Here is a 20,796-nt window from a genome sequence, read left to right on the forward strand (position 1 = left end):
ACTACACTTTCAAAAGTCACGTCGACAATTTCGAGCTGTAGAATAAAAACATTTTCTGAAATAAACTTTTTTTTTTGTTAAAACAATATAAGAAATTCCGCGTAATTTTATTGCATGCCTACGTTGATATGCTCTCGTTAGGTCTGCGCCCTTTAAATGTTTTAGACTGCGACAAGGAGTTTGAACAAAGTGGCTCGTGGCGCTGCTGCTGCTGCTGCCTTGGCACTGATGCCACAATCAGAATTAACAAAACAACAAAAACTCAACACATTTGGCAATTACACTGTGTGGCCTTAAAAGGAAACTATATTATAACGTGACGTTTCGGGGCAATGGCCCGTCTTCATAGCACATGTGCGGTGAAGAAGGGCCATTGACTGACACGACATTTATTTTTCTTCTCTACAGGCCACGCAGTGTTATTGACGAACGTGTAGAGTTTTTTGCGTGCTTGCATTAAACCGAGCAAGGAGGTCGGGTCTGGAGGCAACGCACGAGCACGGCCGCCATGTATGCGTGTGCCCATCGCGCCTCTGACACACTGCTCAGCCCCGAGTAAACATCGGCGGCGATCGAGGGACATCTGCATCGGGGTGCTGGAGCAAAACCCCCCCTGGATAAACTCACGCCTGGCCAATGCAGTGAAGTCTACGGTCAAAACAACCGCCTGTGACGACAACCGCATTGAGAACTTCATCCCAGCAGCGGATTCATGAAGGCCTTCCATTTCAGATATAGATAAATACAAATTTAGCGGGGGGCAGTCAAGTGATGTCATAGAGAGAGAGAGAGAGAGCACCATCAGAGTGAGGTAAGAGATAGGGTACAGCCAAAGTAAAGCCAGCGAGAGAGAGAGAGAGACACACACACAGCCAAAGGTGATGAGAAAGGGAGAGATAGGGCACCAGTAGCTTCCCACTGGGGTCCTCCCAAAAAACACAATTCCTGGCTCAACATCCAACCGCAGTCCAGAAGGAGTTGTAAGAGCTTCCATGCCGCAAAAGAGCCCACTCACTCGCCACTCGCCCGCCCGCTCACTTCTCCGGTGGGGCGTGTGTGAGTGGTTTTGTAAGGATGATGTGAGCACGGGAAGGACTGCGCTCGCTCCCGTCTGACGGCTGAGACGCAACGAGCAGTCCTCGCTGGGGTTCCGGCGCCTGTGACCTTCCCTTTCTCTCCTGGCTCTGAATCAGATCCATCGATCGCCAGCCCTTCCGCCAACGCGAGTGCTCAGCGCTAACGGGAGGGGGAAAGGAATACTTACATCTTTTTTCTTTCTTTTTTTAAACAAGCACACAGTTTGTGTGTTGCGTGACGCAGCGCTTGGCGCATCGCGCTACGAACCCCCGGCAAGCCGAGTTCGATTCCCGTTCACGACCAATAAACGGTGGCAAGCGTTTGACGCGGTCTTGGCCCTCTCCCCCAGGTTGGTTCAGCCTCAAGTGCAGTGGGCGAAAAACCTCAGCACAGGGTAGACGACGTTGGCCGTGCATGGTGCGGGTCACACCGCCCCCTGTCGCGCCGGCCTGCAAAGGTACCACTCGCGAAAAGCACTCGCCCCAGCAGTGTGTTGAAGGCTATACGGGACATCTTTGTCTTTGGGCGCATACAGTATTAATATTGTATGCAATATTAAGTATTTGTGGGGAGCAGTAATGTTGTGCTTAGCGCAACTGCACTGTGAATGCATGCTGAACCTCGTTCGCACCGTACGTAGCTAACCAGGCTAATCGGAGGTGCGGGGTAAGCACAATTAAACACGCAAAACTGTTCTAAAAAATGAGTTTACAATCTAGATTTAGAAGCGCACAGCTCCAGTCGCTTCCTAATATCAGAAGGAAGCGCGTTTCAGACGGCCGCAGGAACGCGTCTGAAAGTGCGCGATGCAGTGACCGTCAATGTTCAATGGCCAGCTGCGAGGATGAGTAGGCGTGATGGTTTATGCTCCTTGCCACAAATGTGGTTCATTTGTGGCAAGCACTTTGTGTACAATGAGCGCGACCTTATACAAATGTATTAGTTCGGCAACAGGAAGCCAATGCTCTGGGCAAGCACTGGACGGACATTTCAGATCTTGCAGTACCCCGGCCACTCGACTTTCATTCCCAGCTATGTCCAGCGTCAGTGGTGACAGTTACTCAGTTTCCGTGGCTCTCGAGACACTGAGCAATTCCTGAAGACGCTCCCAGCACATGCAGTAAAACGTCGAACATCGTCACGCCGAACAGAGTTGCACGGCACAACAACGAAACCCTACGCGGCATTCTAATGTAATTTCACCATCAGCCATGGTCAATCCACTGCTGGACGAAGGCCACCCTCCAAATCCGCCATCGCCTCTCATGGTGTTGCGATGCAACAATCCACCCACAGCACCTGAACGGATCTCATCACTCAAATCCACCTCAATGGAAGTCCTCTCAGACGTGTCCCCTTGACCAGGTTACCAATCCGTTATTATTATTGTTGACAATTGTCCATCATGATTCAGGGACCGTATCATTATTTTCACACCGCGGGTGGCGAGATGTCGACTACCTCGCCTGGTTTACAGGAGGTCGTGGGTTCGTTCCTGACCTGATGCCTGCTGTATGTTTGGAGTTTGCGTGTCTCTCTCAGCGTGGTCGCGTGGATTTTTCTCCGGGTCCTCCGTTTTTTTTCCCCCTTTACGTTTAGAACCAAAAGTGCGTTTAGAGTATTTGGCTGCTATGCATTTCCACGTGATAAGCCACTTCGTTGAGCTATCATTTGTGGCCAGGTCACGTCTGAAAAATAGCTACATAGCTCAGTGGGCCTTACCTGGTAAAAAATAATAATAATAATAATCGTATATATGCACGAACCAGTCCCAACATTTGGCGATGACAAAGACGATCCTTGCAGCGCCCGAATGCACATCGTCAAGACAAATCGCAAACAAAGATGCCCACTCTGGTGAGATTAATACGTGGGTTCACGTGGACATTTGAGAGGCTGCTTAATGAACAGCATGACCATCGAAACCACGGAGATTTCCGCGCTATTCCAGCGAGGCTCGTCTGTCTGTCTGGCACTCGAAGAGACCGACCGTATCACGACCACAGGCAGCGCCCGTTGCATTAGTCAGCATCATACCGAAGCCAACCATATCCCATGTTTATGGCTCTCTCACGAACCCCGCCGCAGGTATTAAAAGTTGTTTAAAACAAAGCGTGAACGTAAATCAATGATGGGGATCGCTTCTTTTTCTACATCATATGGACGAGCATATATATAAAAAAAAAACATATACTACTTTGCGTATGCTTTACTGTACTTGGTTTTCATCGAAATTGCCTGCACTCTCGCCCATGCATTACCAGAGCTAAATGTGCCAGCTCAGACCTTCCGTGTGCCTCTCTCCACCACCGTTGCTCGATCGAATCAACTCGTGAGCACATTTGCTTGCGGAGCCATTGCCATAGCAAGCACGAGGTTCTGACGGGGATGACGGCGCAGTCCTCGTCGATGACTTTTAGGGGACGTCCGTAAATGACGTCACGCACCGGGGTGGGGGGGGGTCATTTGTGACGATGCGTGACGAAGAGGGTTTGGGGGGGGGTTTGAGAAATGTGACGTCGCATCAAAATGCGCAACTTTCAATAAATATAGGCAAAAAGTTCTACTTAATTAAATAGACTTTTTAATAAATGTTTTCTCCTACAACATCAGAGTGCAGCGCCACATTAAATACGCACTACAATGATAATAGTTTAAAGCGATTTGAAGCATATATTTTTTGGGGGGGCGGGGGGGGGCAGAGCTTTGTGACGTCATATTTGAGGGAGGGAATCTGACTTTTTGTGACGCCGTGTGACGAGGGAGGTCAAAAATCGTCCAAAATCGCGTGACGTCATTTATGGACGGCCCCTTAGCCTGCAGTGTGTGGGGTGGGGGGGGGGCGATGTTGCCTCGTGGCTGTACCCCATGACGTCACGCGCAAGCAATTACGTCACGCGCAAGCAACACTGGGATCTGCGTTACGCTTGCACGCGACATGGCCCTCTCCTTTCCCAACGTCACCGGAACTTTTGCGTGCACCGTGAAGCACTCGGCGAGTATTCGTGGTTTATCGACCCGCGACACTAGGCGGAGCGGCCACTGGCTTTTCGATTCGATTCAACGCCTATTTTGTCACGCGGAAAATTCCTGTTGAGCCAGTTACCCTGCTAGGTTGCGACTGAGATCCGTGGTGCATCAGCTCTGAAAAAGAACGGCAACGCCATCAAAGTATCCTTAGCTCTTTCGGTAAAGTCACGTTGAAGGGAAACAATAAAATAATAGAATATATTTGTTTTTATATTTTTTATTGTTTTATATATTTTTTTATTATTTTATTGTTTCCCTTCAACGTGACTTTACCGAAAGAGCTAAGAATATGAATAACTGCAGTCACGAAAGCTTTAAATCAAAAGCCATCAAAGTAGTCCGCGCGGAGACACGGACAACATCGGAACAGAACGCGTCGGAGGAACAATGCAAACATAAGCACGTGAAGAACAACAACGAACGTTAACAATTATTGACTTGAAGCTTTCGTGACGCATCTACGTGACTTTTACCGAAAGACCCAAAGAATGTGAACAATAATGTATTAACAAAACTAAATTAAAAAAAACATTAACCAAAGAGTTTGGATTCATGCAGTCACCAAATCTTCAATATAAACAAAATAAGCTTATAAGCGGATTGAGAAACGAAACTCAACATTATTTTGTTTTGTATTTTACCAGGTAAGGCCCACTGAGCTATGTAGCTCTTAAATGATAGCTCCACGGCGTGGCTTAGCACGTGGAAATGCATATCAGCAGCCAAAGTACTCTAAACGCGTGTTCATTTGAAACAGGCACATTGCACCAAACACAAGCACGGGGTAATGAACGGTTGGAGAGGAGAGAAGCGCGAGATGACGCCAACACGACGGAGCGGATAAGGGGCCGTCCATAAATGACGTCACGAGATTTTTGACGATTTTTTTATCCCCCTCCCCCCCCCGTTCGTCACACGACGTCACAAAAAGTCAGACCCCCCCCGAAATATGACGTCACAACGCTCTACCCCTCCCCAAAAAAAATATATAAAACACGCTTCAAATCGCTTTAAATTATTGTTATTGTAGTGCGTATTTAATGTGGCGCTGCCCTCTGATGTTGTAGGAGAAACCATGTATTAAAAAGTATATTTAATTAAATAGAACGTGGTGTCTATATTCATTTAAAGTTGCGCATTTTGATGTGACGTCACATTTCTCACCCCCCACCCCTCGTCACACATCGTCACAAATGTCTGACGCCCCCCCCCCCACCCGCGCCTAGGTGCGTGACGTCATTTATGGACGGCCCCTAAGACAACAACAATAACAACAATAACAACAACAACAACCATCGCGGGTTGAGTGCAGGTGCAGGAGCCGAACCGTGAACTCTGAGCTCGGAGTGATTTGAGAGGAGACGGAGCCGTGCCAAAGCTGAGAGGCAAGGGCTTGAACAGCGAACGACTGCAACGAGCAATTTGCGCGCTATTGCTGAGCAATGTCGCAAAGATCCCCCGTATAGCCTTAACAGAATGTCGGGGCAAAGCGCTGTTAGCGAGCACCTATGAAGACCGGAACGGCACACGAGGGGGGTGGGTGGCCAGCACCACGCCCGGCCGCCTTTGTCTCCCCAGTGGCGATGTTTACACACCGCACCAGGGACTTATTTTGAGGCTGACCTCGGGGTGGCCCGTGGCCAGTTCAGATAATAGCTTCGTCACTGGTTTTAGCCGTGAGCGGGAATCGAACTCTGGTCCTATTGTTCGTAGCGCGGCGTAATAACCGCTACACTACCGTAAAAGAGTAGATGCACAGATGCCCTTTTATTGTCACGGTCTGTTACCACGGGTGTCTTTTTTTATCTCTCTCAAACATGCGTAAGGTCGGCATCACTGTGGGGTCGTCAAAATCGCAGCCACAAATAAGAAGTACATTTTTCACGCGCCACCAAATGTTTTTTTTCCCCCCCTGATCTCTCTTGAATAAACGAGACCTGCGAGGCAATGCCGAGAGGATCTGATTCATGTGCCGATGAAGAAAAAAAATAGGCAATTTTTGCTTATAATTGGCCCAAAACAAATGGCCCAAAATGACCACTATTTCCTGCAAATTTAGCCGATCCCCACCGTCAATTGCCAGGTACTGCCTCATTTCCACCAGCAGATAAATAATGTCCATGTTGTCCGTATTGATTCTCATTGGGATCTGATGATGGTGATGAACATAAACTGCGGCGAACCGCACATTGCGTGATGATGGCAGCAGAGAGAGAGCTGTCCTGGGTGAGATGGCGACATGAACAATTGCAAAAGCGTCCATCCTCCGGCGATTATCATCTCAAATTTAAATTAAATATTAATTGATCTCACACGTTCACCTTCACCTGAAAGGCAAATGGGAGCTTTGTAAAAGCTGTGCACGGTTTGCAGAGATCATCTCGCCTCTGTGATGACGGCACGTGTCCCACTCGATTTTACAGCCTATACTGCCATCTCGAGGTGAAAGTAGGTTGTTCAATGAATGACAAAGCACGAGGAAGAATGAGAACGCCAGCATTTGTCTTCAAATGTCCCGAAAGCCATGCAGCACAATGTCTTTCTCATGAATCCAACAACACACACTTGGTTACCGATCGTACGCACGTATATTGAACGTCTTTTGCACCGTACGTAGCCAACCGTGCTAATTGGAGGTGCGGGATTTGCTGTGATTGGAGGTTGATATTTAAGCAGCTTCGTGGTGACGTCAGGATAAAATAAAATAAAATTGCGTAAAAAGAAACATAAAATAATGTATATTTTTATGTAGTTTGACAACCACTAATATATGAAATATACAGTACAATACTCCAGAACAGGACACTTTTTATTGTTGGCGGATAGAAAATATGGAACGTGCTCAGAGTGTGTGAAGGGTATTCTCAGGAAATGAATTCGTGACCATAACACAGGAATATAGCGTATAACTAACTCGGCTAAGTGTCACAATTCAGCGGAAGGTTCATACGAGTCCCGAACTGTATATTGAAAGGTCGAGACAGCTTTGAGTGACATCTGAACCCAAGGGAGGCAACTTTAAAAGCTACATCCACAAATTATATTCTTTGGTTCTTAATATTTTCATGGAAAAATATGAGTCGGACGCCATCCAGGCATTCACTCTACGCCCGTCCTTGTGGAAGAGGTACGTAGATGACGCGTTTGTCATCTGGCCACACGGCCGACCAGCTCTGAACCAATTCCTCAACCACATCAATTCCATACACCCAGCCATCAAATTTACCATGGAGATAGAAAAGGATGGCATGCTACCTTTCTTGGGTGTCCGAATCAAAAAGAGACCAGATGGCTCAATGATCCATTCTCTCTACAGGAAAGTAACCCATACTGACGCCTACCAAAACCTGACTCACACCACTATCCATCCATCCCAGAAGAATTCCCTCATCAAAACGCTACACCAAAGAGCTCAATGTATCTCCGGCCATGAACACCTAACCAGTGAACTCAAACACGTACACCAAGCTCTCAAGGCAAATGGATATTCTGACTACACAATCTGCAAAGCCATCACCCCAACCGTGAGGAAGGAGCCATCTGAGGATCCAATCAAAACCATCACCTTGCCATACATAGCAGGGGTAAACCAAAAATACTTCCAAAATCAGGAACAAACACAAGATCCAGGTCCGATTTAACACAGTACATGAAATTTGTGATCCGATTCCATCTGTGAAGGACAAGATTCCTGACATGCAATATCCCGGCGTCTACAAACTAAGCTGTATCTGCAGCAGCAGTTACATTGGGGGAAACTAAACGACATGTCTCGGACCGTGTTCGTGAGCATAAGGCAGATTTGAAACACGGGAGGACCAATACTTCTGTCATGGCTGGCTCACACGAAATTGATTTCTCGAAGACGATGGTACTTTGCAAGCCTACTGGGCATCAAAGATCCGTTCATGAAGCCGTCCATATATAGACACAGACACAATTTCAACCGAGAGGATGGTTATAAACTCATCAATCATTGGAAAGATGTCATCAACCACTTTGGGTCATGACTTGATTTGTTCTTGTCAACCTCCACCGTCAGCAGTGTGGGTGTGTGGAGCGAGGTGCAATGATTGCCTGCCGACACACTTGGGCTACGCCCATCTTTAAACCTTTATCAACAGTTTGCCTTTACAGGCTAACCCCTCTTTTCCTGATGACGACCGCTTGTGTTGCGATCGAAACGTCGTGGTTTTTGTTTTTTATTTGATGATTATTACTGAAAGTACCAATAATAATTCTACATTAGAGACTGCCAGTACGTTCACTCATTTAAATAACCATTGCTAGAGTCTACATTACAGACTGCCAATACGCTCACCAGCTTAAAAACCAGGCTACAGTCTACATTATAGACTGCCAGTACACTCACCCAGCTTAATAACCATTGCTACAGTCTACATTATAGACTACCAGTACACTCACCAAACTTAATAACCAGGCTACAGTCTACATTATAGATTGCCAATACACTCACTCCGATTAAGAACCAGGCTACAGTCTACGTTAGTGGTTTTTATGTTTATTATAAAAAATATATATTTTTTCATTCACTTTATTTTTTATTATTATGTTTCTATCGACGTGACTTTACCGAAAGAACCAAAGAATATACATTTCTGCAGTCACCAAAGTTTTAATCAAAATACATCCACAAAGTTGAAAAGATAGCAATATTAACAACTGCCTCTGGGTGGCAGTAGATCTCAATATTTGTTCAAGCGTAGATTTTCACAGTCGTGTTGCATAAGCGCCATCATGTGATATAAACTGAAAACTAAGAAACTTTTTTTATTTTATCAGGGAAGGTCCACTCAGCTATATAGCTCTCTTTTCAAAAGTGACCTGACCACAAATGATAGCTCAACGAAGTTACTTTTTACATGGAAATTTAAAGCAGCCAAATACTCTTTTTTTCTAAATGTGGAGGTAAAAAACGGAGGGCCTGGAGAGAAATCCACCTGACCATTGGGGAGAGATACACACACACACACTCAAAATATACAGATGTCAGAGTGGTGATCGAACCCACAACCTCCTGTATACCAGGCGAGGTAGTTAACATCTCGCCACCTGGGTCCGACATATCGCCCCGCGTGTCCTGAGAAATCATTTTCTGAAAAAGCTCCTAGCAAGCACAGCGGAACGTCGCACACAGTGTCAAACGTCGGTGTGGTGGCGACCCGAATGATTTATAACCCAATGTGTGTGGGCCTGTACCCCTCCACCCCCACCCCACCCTTGAAACACAAATGGTCTTCATTGATCTAAGTTAATTGGTCTGATGGGCACGAATTGAATGAATGCACCCCAAAGTGCCTGGGAAGAGAAATAGGTGGTAAACTTGAACGCAACACTCAATCCAACCGTGGCTGTGGCATGCATCAAACACTGTAGAGTCGTGTATAATCACCCTTGCGCCTATAGGAATCTGTGGGCCCTCAAAGTGGGTAGCTAAACATGTAATGAGACATTGCGCCAAACAAAAATCTCGGCAACATCGGACGCCAAACGTCTGAGGACCCCCGAACTAATTTTTTTTCCGATATTGCGCCAAACGATGAAAATTCGGAAAAGTGATTTCTCTAAATTGATGATGTTATTTTGAGGCCCCAATTTTGTCCGTGACCTGGCAGTCAAATCAGCAGTGGGCAGAGTGCCAGAGACTCAGGAGGATAAAAGCATCAAACTCATCTTGCGCCGACGGCTGTCCCAGTATTGCTCTCCAGGCAAATATGTCTTATCTCAGTTCATTTGGAGTCCTGGCGTTTTTAAAAAAAATATTCATATTACTAATACCACTCAAGACAACGCGTTTGCATGCAGTTCTCTCTCCTCCGACGAGTATTGTGAGTTATTCTCCTTTCCACATATGTCCTGGTTGTTTGTACTTCAGAAGCGGCAACCCTCTTGTGCAAAGACAAAAGACAAAGAGGGTTTAGTTCGTTGTCCTTCCCCCGTACCTTCAATCAGCACAGTTACCAACGTATGGTGCGAAAGAAGTTCAACATACATATTCTTTAACACAGCGGTCCCCAACCTTTTTGGCACCAGGGACCGGTTTCGTGGAAGACAATTTTTTCACGAACCGGGGGGGGGGTTCATCATTGATCATTGATCATTGGGTCTTTCCCCCTTTTCAAAGAAGCTCTCCAGCGACATTTGTTTTGTATTCATTTTGGCTCGGGTTAGAGCTCGTGGGCTTTATACCAACACTGTGACTGAGACAAGTGCGCAGTGCGGGAAAGAGGCGCGGACGGAAGTGGTGAATAATCAAATGATGGGAGGGCCACGCGCGGACTCACCGCTCTCACCTCCTGCTGTGCGGCCCCTGCTTTAACCCCTGCTTTAACAGATTGTGGGGGTAACCTCGCCCCTACTGTCAAACTACTGTCGACTCTGTCTGTGAAATATAGTGCCTTCATGATAGCCTTGCGCCTACTATAATAATGCCACGAATACCAAATGTGTAAAAAAAATACAATTTTAATCAACATTATCCAAAGATACTTCAGATTCTATTGATGTAACTGCTTAATCCGAGCTATTTTAGTGTTTTGACATTTGCATCGTCCTTGTACTGTCCACCTTCTAGAATATTTTGGTCTAGCGCAAATGAGACAGAGCTTTGTTGTTTGCCATAGCCAGGACTCAAACTCAGGTGCACTGGTTGATAATTGTTTTTTTTATTGTATTGGCCACGTAATTATTTTGAGCAAATATGCGTCGTGAAACCCTCTACCAAGCCGACAGCCAAATGCATTCAATTGCCACGTGGTGCACAACCGTTTTATTGTGCCAACTATTGTTGTTTCAGCTCGCCGGCAAGTTGAAGAGACACTCCTCACAACCAAACTGAGCAATTAAGACACGACGTTTCGTTTTGCGAAATCATCATCACCACCACCATCACCATCAGTGGTTCAATTGAAAATCCAGGAAGTGTGATTAATTTGGCGTATTTCCAAACGAAACGCCGTGCCCAAATGCTATATTTGTTTTTTCAGAATGTGCTCATCGACTGGCCAGCGTGCGAGCTCCAAGAGCAGCAACTTTGTTTGGCTGTGATCTTTTGGTGGTGGTGGTGGTGGTGGTTTTCCACGACGCACATTTGTCGGTCAGGGGCACTGCGTAGTGGCCTCACCCGAAGAGATCAATTACGAATCGCATTATTGGCCACGAAGCCCTGCTCGTTGTTCGGGTCGCTGGGCTCGGAGCGCGGTTTGCGCCAACCGCTCGCGAGGAAACACACTGCTTGGACGAGCGCTGATGAGTATTGAAAGTTGATATATCGCTGATGTGTGCGTTTTGGTAGCGGCATTATATGGTGCTTCAAACAAAGTGTGACGGTGCACTGACAGTGGCATAACGATGCCGTGATGTCCGAGGCATTTTCTAACACCGTCAGAGCCACTTTCATGCACGGGTAATTTGCTCAATACCTCTGTTGTTACTTTGGCTTAAAATTTTATCAAAATCCCCAGATGGGAACCTTTTCAATGAAACAACAAATTATTACCCGAAAAAAAGCCTTTATTGGCAAAATTAAATGTCGAGACATTTTTTACCATGATTTTTTTTTACTTGAGCGATCGGTTTTTTTTCTGATTAAAAAAAAAACATATTTGGCAAATTAGATTTGTTAAAATATGCAGTGTATGAAAGGCCCTCTTGTCTTGCCAGTCCTACTGTCGGCCAGCAACCAGGACACGTGTCCTGAACCCCTAACATGTGGTTCTCATCGCTGGAACGCACAGTTCTCGAGCCCGCAGCCAATGCAAACAGTCGGCTCTATCGCCCTTTCATCTTTAATAGCCCCTTGTACTGCACACATCAAGCAATCATCATCTGCTTGTAATGTAGGTGCCGTTGCTTGGGAGGGGAGTACGCGTTAGCAATGAACTCAACGTTGGCGTTCGGTGAGCGGCAGAGAGTGTTCAACCATCTGTGGCAGTAAACGCCCCGTGTCCACGTTGATTTCGAATGCTTGCGCGTAGTATGTAGGTATGTGTGCGATACTTAACTTCGCTTCAACGTGCACCTAGCCTGGCACAAGCGCCGGTTGCTGTTGTCGTCTTAGAGTATTTGGCTGTATAGTCTTGGTTCTTTCGGTAAAGCCACGTAGAAGGAAAACAATAAAATAATAAAAATATAAAACAATATTTTATAAAATAAAAAAACAATATTTTTATTATTTTATTGTTTCCCTTCTACGTGACTTTACCGAAAGAACCAAAAATATGAATCCCTGCAGTCACGAAAGCTTTAAATCAAAATTTAGTATTTGGCTGCTTTACATTGTCACGTGATAAGCCACTTCATTGGTCTCATGTGTGGCCAGGTCGCTATTAAAAGTAACTCTACGTGTGTATGTTGAACTTCTATTGCAACGTACGTAGCCAATCGTGCTAATCGAGATTGGACAACAAATGAAACACAAAAAGCAGTTCTAAGGAAATTGGTTTTCAATCTAGATTTAAAATTGTATAGCTCTAGTGACTTCCTAAAATCGGAAGGAAGAGTGTTCTGGGCGACTGTAGAAGTGCATCTAAAAGCGCGCAATGCCGTAACGATCTTTGTTCAATGGCTAGGCAAAAATATACAGAGGGCATTACCTTACATTTTTAAAGGTTTCCATATGCACAGTTTTAAAATTGACATATTAATAGTTATCAATTACTATAGTAGCTATTGAATAACAGACATTCTTCAATAATTAAACAGTATTACTTTTAAATAAAATGAATTTGTGTTCAAAGTAAAGTGATTAAATATTGCTGGCACATTGAATTGTGGGTAAACTTATTGCATCGTGAGGTCTATTAAAATATCAGCATACTCCACTTCGTGATTCATATTTGGGGCCAACTATCATTTCAATAGGTGTAGAGAAGTTCTCAAGGAATCTACTGTAAGCATCACGGGGAGCATAGGGACTAGCACATGATTAAAATTACTGAACCTTATAAGGTAAGTTAGTCTTATTTTCAATGCAATTACAAGGACTCGTTTTATTTCAGTGTCATCTCCATCCCTTGCTCGTTTCGTCTCCCATAGCCAAATCTGGAGACTGGCTAGGCCACTCCAGGACCTTAATGTGCTTCTTCTTGAGCCACTCCTTTGTTGCCTTGGCCGTGTGTTTTGGGTCATTGTCATGCTGGAATACCCATCCACGACCCATTTTCAATGCCCTGGCTGAGGGAAGGAGGTTCTCACCCAAGATTTGACGGTACATGGCCCCGCCCATCGTCCCTTTGATGGGGTGAAGTTGTCCTGTCCCCTTAGCAGAAAAACACCCCCAAAGCATAATGTTTCTACCTCCATGTTTGACGGTGGGGATGGTGTTTTTGGGGTCATAGGCAGCATTCCTCCTCCTCCAAACACGGCGAGTTGAGTTGATGCCAAAGAGCTCCATTTTGGTCTCATCTGACCACAACACTTTCACCCAGTTGTCCTCTGAATCATTCAGATGTTCATTGGCAAACTTCAGACGGGCATGTATATGTGCTTTCTTGAGCAGGGGGACCTTGTGGGCGCTGCAGGATTTCAGTCCTTCACGGCATAGTGTGTTACCAATTGTTTTCTTGGTGACTATGGTCCCAGCTGCCTTGAGATCATTGACAAGATCCTCCCATGTAGTTCTGGGCTGATTTCTCACCGTTATCATGATCATTGCAACTCCACGAGGTGAGATCTTGCATGGAGCCCCAGGCCGAGGGAGATTGACAGTTCTTTTGTGTTTCTTACATTTGCGAATAATCGCACCAACTATTGTCACCTTCTCACCAAGCTGCTTGGCAATGGTCTTGTAGCCCATTCCAGCCTTTTGTAGGTCTACAATCTTGTCCCTGACATCCTTGGAGAGCTCTTTGGTCTTTGGCCATGGTGGAGAGTTTGGAATCTGATTGATTGATTGCTTCTGTGGACAGGTGTCTTTTATACAGGTAACAAGCTGAGATTAGGAGCACTCCCTTTAAGAGTGTGCTCCTAATCTCAGCTCGTTACCTGTATAAAATACACCTGGGAGCCAGAAATCTTTCTGATTGAGAGGGGGTCAAATACTTATTTCCCTCATTAAAATGCAAATCAATTTATAACAATTTTTGACATGCGTTTTTCTGGATTTTTTGTTGTTGTTATTCTGTCTCTCACTGTTCAAATAAACCTACCATTTAAATTATAGACTGATCATTTCTTTGTCAGTGGGCAAACGTACAAAATCAGCAGGGGATCAAATACTTTTTTCCCTCACTGTATTTTCGAGCTAATAATTACGTTTGAAATAAATGATAAAAATTACTATGCTTGCTTTATTTATTCAAGTATTAATTTGTCCAGTGTTGGGACATTTAAATCGTTTTAAATTAATGAGAATATCACTGCTGAGCAGCGGTTTGTAAAACACTCCATATGCCATGGCTGTCAGGCCTGCCAAGACCTAATCATAACAATAATAAAGAGCCGCTCTGCCAAAGGTATGCAAAGTGCATTCACGTTTTGAAATAAACAGGAGCCTATTAATTCCTTAGCCCACTACTGTACTGAACTATATTTAAAAAAATACTGCAGTCAAAAGGCTATGTATAATACAAATATTTGGTGATGCTGCTGCCGCTGCTCCGTTGGCAGTGATACAAAAGGCCAAATATGTTCGCAAAGCTAGATGCCACTGTCGAGGTCTGCTAGCCACGAGAGGGCTTCAGGTAGAAAGAGCGTTCGTGTCGTTTTGCTATTCCTCCTCCTCTGTTGAAGGAGCGCAGACTACAGTGGGTTTACTATCTGGTCCATAGTTTGGGTTGCATGGCCACAATCGCACTACTGTGGCCTGTCTTGAATGTGCCTCTATGTGCCTCTATGAGTCTCTGTGGGTCTCTATGTATATCTGTGTGTCTCTATGTATCTCTATATATGTCTTTACCGGTTTATTATAGGTCCGTAGTTTGAGTTTCATGGACACAGTTGTACCACTTTGGCTTGTCTTGAATGTTTCCGTTCATGAAGGGGACATGGTGCAGCAGCGGCTTGTTGATGTCCTGATACAGTAGATGGTTACAGCCAGTGTCTTCGAGGAATGCCATAGGCAAGCAGGTACAAACCATCATCATCAGGCAGTATGCCAAAATTCCGGTGGTGCTGAAGCTGTAAAAAAAATGGCACGTCCGCTCACGTGGCAACTTTATACATTGGCTGTGTCGGGTGGAGGAGGGTGTACGACACACATTTGTTTTTACTTACGCGATCTGACCAAAAAAAGAAAAAAAAACGATTACCCATCACTAACATGTGATACGCTGCATTTTTCCGCTCATGTAAGCGGGAGGTTTGTGGCTCGCGACTGCACCCAGCGCCAGCGCGTAAGGCACAGCGCGTTGCGAGGCGAGGCAACGTCGGAGAGCACTCGGACGGTCCCAAACTCTTTCTGCCCGTGCCACGAGGAACGCTTTAAATGTCAATTTGCAGGCAGCTGCCACGTGTACTTCCAAAGGGAACCAATGGCTCACTGGCATTAATCGCCCTCTGACCGTGTAATTAATACGCATGCCTGTGGTTCATTAGCACAAGAAGCCATATATATCGCGGGTAAGCGTGCTGCATCAGACCGGGCCTCATGACAGGTCTGAGTGTAATTCAATTATATAATTACCAGCCTCCTCGATACTATTAATATTACATTTTTTTTAGAACCAGGTAAAACCCACTTAGCTGTGTAGTTCATTTTCAGAAGCGACCTAGCTACCGCATAAGATAGCTCAACGGATGCGGCTTATCATTTGGAAATGTATAGCAGCCAAATACTCTAGACGCATGTTTCTGAAATGTGAAGATAAAAACCGGAGGACCCGGAGACAAATCCACACGATCACGGGGAGAACATGCAAAATTCCAAATATACATGTGTCATGGTCGAGATCGAACCCACGACCTCCTGCATACCTGGCGAGGCAGTTGACATCTCGCCACCGTGGTGCCCTATATTGGCAACGCTACTGACGAGAGAGCTCTCTGGTGGAGGAGGCAATTCGCAATTGGCCCGATGATGACATTCGTTGTTAATTAAGAGCAGTGGTAATGACGGTTGATCCGAGACTTTAAATAAATAAACAAATGAGTGGGCAGCAAAAAAACTCTACAACGCTCACTGCCTTAAAAGACGCGCCGTAAAAGAAGAGCCATTGCCCGAAACGTCGAGATGTTAGATGTATAGTTGTGTACATTATATAAAAAATGGAGGTATTGCAACGCAGAATCGCGAGAGCTGGCACCGCCTTGGGCAAAGGCTTCATCCAGCAGCGGATTTGATCATGGTTGTTGATGATGGTATAGCGAGTGGTGGTGGGAGCACTGACCTGCAATCTCAACAAGCCACACCTCGACTCCTGTTGCATCGTGAAACCCTGAGAGATGGCGACGGCTTTGGAGAGGCATCCATCCAGCAGTGGATAGACCCTGGCGGGTGATGATGTTTGTATGTTGAACGTCTTTCGCACCGTACGTAGGCAACCGCGCTAATCAGCGGTGCGGCGGGAAAGACAAAACAACGAAGTTCTAAAGAAATTCGTTTTCAATCTACGTTTAAAAGTGCATAACTCCAGTGGCTTCACAACATCGGAAGGAAGAGCAATTCAGACGGACGCAGAAGCACACGTGAAAGCGCGCGATGCATTGACCGTCATTGGTTTGTTGGCGCTGCGAACCACAAGCCCGCACCGCACTTCAATTTGACCGCCACAGAAATACGAACGTACGTGTACACCAGATGGCGGCCGCTTGGTGTGATGGTTAACCGAAAGCCGCTGCTGCGAGGATGACCGGAGTTTGGCGTGATCATGATGACTATTGGACATGTGCGCGCGTAATACGCACTTCCCAACAGGATCACAAATGCCGCAAGATCTTCGATGTCCACTTTGTAACACATTCCGCACATGCAGAATGTAATTTTCTGAGCGACTGGCCGGGCTGCGCCCAACAATTGCGGCCCCCCGCCTGAATGATGAGCGACAATGATGGAACGTCCCCCGCATATGTCAAAATATCCCGCGGTTGAAACAGCCTAATACGATTCCATCCTCATCCTCGCAATAAATTCCAGCCAAGTGCGAGCATATGGCAAAGCGATTGGCGTTTTTGCTCTTAAAAAACAAAAGGAGAGGGGGAGAAAATAAATTTAAAAAACCACCACTAAACCGCGCAAGAAACAAAGTGAAAACCGCACAGAGCTTTAAAATGCATCTGTGGCTATTTGTTTTAAACATTTCCAAATTCCCCTTGGCAGCGACCGGAAAAGATGGGAATTGTGTCTTGGGCTGGTAACACCAGCGCTTCCTCCGTCTCGTGGCCGCTGGGGATGCGCAAATGTTTGAAGCAAAACAGCGTTTGTGGGTGGGGAGGGGGGGGGGATTGAGAAGACAGTCTGCAGGAAGTCCACCGGGGAGCAACGTTGGTTTTAAACGGATCCACACACCATGGGATTTTCTTTTGGCAGGGTTGGGAGGGATGGTGGGGGGTGTGAAATGGTTTTTCATTCAGCCAGACCTGAGTTCAGTTTCTATTCTTGATCTGCGTGCGGCAGGCATTGTCGTTCACGAGCTGAATGCCAATGTCGAGGTCTGCTTGCCACGGCCAGAGAGGGCTTCGGCACGGTTTGGCTACGTACGGTGCGAAAGAAGTTCAGCGTACGGTACTAAACATACACGTGCGGTTGCGCTGTTCCTCCTCCGTTGGAGGAGGTGGGGGAGGCGGTAGCCCCTTCTCGCCGGGGCCCACCACCTGGTCCGAGTTTTCCTGTCACCTTGAACACAACCAACACCGTCGTATCTCGGCGAAATGAACGTCGATCATCCGAATCCGGATATGATGAACTCAGTTACTGATCTAGTTTACCATTTAGAGTTCAGCTTAACGTGTAGTAGTAGTAGTAGGTTTCCCCGGCCAACATCACGAGTCCGAATAGATGTTTCAAGTTCAGCCCCGTAATAATGCGGCCGAATTTTTTTGTTGGGTTACCCCCCCCCACCCCTGCACACACCCGAAGTAGCGAAACAAATGAAAATGTCACGCGCACAAGCGTGCAAAGCGCCGGATCATTATTGTTTGAGCTCACCAGTAACTTGAAGAACGATTCCCTTCATTACACGCTTTCATTTAACTCACTCTGTCTCTTGTTGTCTTTGTATCCTCAAATCTTGCAACTCAATTTCAACCCACTTCCCAATGTGGTATCGACTGCAAACTTGGTATACGTATGTCATACTGATGACAATACTATATTCTATCATTAAAAATAATATATATTTAAACATTATTTTTTATATGTTATGTTTCCTCGGCTTGGGTCTAATTGTCCACGCTCAACTGACGTTGGCTGTAAATCACCACGGTCCCCTTACGTTGTGGCAAGCTTCGGGGCCACTTCCTGGAGTTGTGGAGTTCTTCCATTACTAGTGGGGTACATTTCATGAAAGCGTGTTTAAAAAAAAAGTGTTTTTTTAAAATATTACTTATTGCTCAATTTAGTTTGGATAATTGTCCCGTAGTTCAGCTTACAATGGGAAAAAAAAAACATAACCATGGATCATACTTTGCACGCGTGATTCATGCTAAGGTGAACATTATATAAGCAACACAGCAGAGCGTTGTGAGATCGTACTGGAGTAGGCCTATGAAAAGATCACCCAGCAGCTTCCTGATCTCGTCAGACCTTGGAAGCTAAGCGTGGCTGAGCCACAATCGTGCTTGGATGGGTTACCACCATGTACAAACAGGCTGGCATAACTTATTGCGATGCTACGGGGTGAGCAGTAGAAGGTATTGCAGGAACAAATTGTACTGTATTTCTATGCCCCCCTCCATGTATATGCTCCCCACCTTCAACAACTAGACCAGTGTGATGCAGCTTGGTACATGGTAGAGATGTGTCCATTAAATCGATTCATATTGACTAATGGTCTCACAATGTATCGCATCCAGTATACAATAATCAACGTCTGTTTAGTTAAATTTATGTTAAATGTATTGGGTTAACGTGACCCGCGCCCCATCAGCTACAACAAAAACCCACTGCATTCAGCGCACCGTAAGGAGAAAAAAAAAGATGATTTTTAAATTACAACATGGACCTGAATTGTAACAATTCACCGAAATGTCATGAACGCGAAGCACCTCCCTTGGCTTTGGTGTGAGTGTATTCAGGGAGAGGGTTGTCCCCTCTTTCCAACTGGGCCCTTGTGATCATAATCATTAAAGTGTATCCCCCCCCCCCCCCGTGTGTTCAGCCGGGGGTTGTTGCCTCCAAGTTGTACAAACTTTGGGGAGTGACTCCAGGAGCATAAGAGCACTGTGCAATGTCAACAGGCCCTCCTTGCCAATCAATAGCCACAGCAACCACGAGATGGATCACCTTCGTGCTGGGCAGAAGAGCACTTTCCCTTCGGATCCTCTGCCATCTGATATGCATTTACATCATTTCGTCATCATAGCTGACCAGGGTATGCAACTCAACTGACACAGCAAGCTACCAACCGTGAGCATAATTTAAACTATAAACTAAACGATTTTTTTAAATATATATAACCAGGAAAGGCCCACTCAGCTATGTAATTATTTTTCAGTAGTGACCTGGCAAGAAATGATAGCTAAACGAAGTGGCTTATCCTTTGGAAATGTATAGCAGCCAAATAATCTAAACGCATGCTGATTCTAAATGTACGCGGTAAAACTGGAGGCGCAGGAGAAAAATCCCACACGACCACAGGGAGAAAACACACGCAAACTCCAAATATAGAGGAGTCAGGGTCGAGATCAAACCCACGACCTCATGTATGTATGTTGAACTTCTCTCGCACTGTATGTAATCAACCGTGCTAATTGGAGGTGTAGGAGAAGAACAAACTAAACACAAAAAGCAGTTCTAAATAAATGAGTTTCCTGTATACCACTTGAGGAAGTTAGCAATCCCAACTTAGGTAAATTCAGCTCATGATCATTCTGGGGTCAGTAAAATGATGGTCATATGGCAGCCACCACCACATGGTGGAAATCAAACTGTGGTGCTTGACTTCAATGATGGAAAAGACTGGTTTCCGGCCATAGAAACGTGGAATTTATATCTTTGGCTGGAGACTGACGGAGCTTTAAATTCTAACCTCCCAGATCAAATTGACTTGTGGATGGACCCCAGCAAAACCATCGCCAAGCCAAGTAGCCAAGCTTAGTTTGTCCAATTTAAAGTCATTAATAACATGGGGTGCCAAAGGCAATAAATTATACAAAAAAAATTACATCATCTTGCATTTAACAGATATCTATAGAATGTGGAAATCATTTATGTCCGATTCAACATTAATTTAATTTACTGGAGTCATAGCCCAATGGTAAATTTGCAAATTGCTTGCAGAAGAGATCATGAATATTAACAACGTTCATCTCGGAAAATTAAGGGCAATTAATAATTAATATATTTGTACAATTCGTGCCATAATCTTTATTTGCGTAATTTCCCCCCCCCCCCCCCCCCCACCATTATATTCAACGCACACCCGTAGAAAGGTAGTCCCAATAATTTTTTAAAAATGTTTAAGCCGTGCAACCTTTTAACCGCATTCACACGCGCGTGCTCTTTCGCGGCATTTCTCACTCGCGCCACTGCGAATGTAAACACGGCGCATCGGTTTAAAATGCACGCGGCAT

This window comes from Petromyzon marinus, chromosome 29 (assembly GCF_048934315.1).
Source record: "Petromyzon marinus isolate PM22_M1 ecotype Great Lakes invasive population chromosome 29, UKy_Petmar_22M1.pri1.0, whole genome shotgun sequence".
NCBI lineage: Eukaryota > Metazoa > Chordata > Hyperoartia > Petromyzontiformes > Petromyzontidae > Petromyzon > Petromyzon marinus.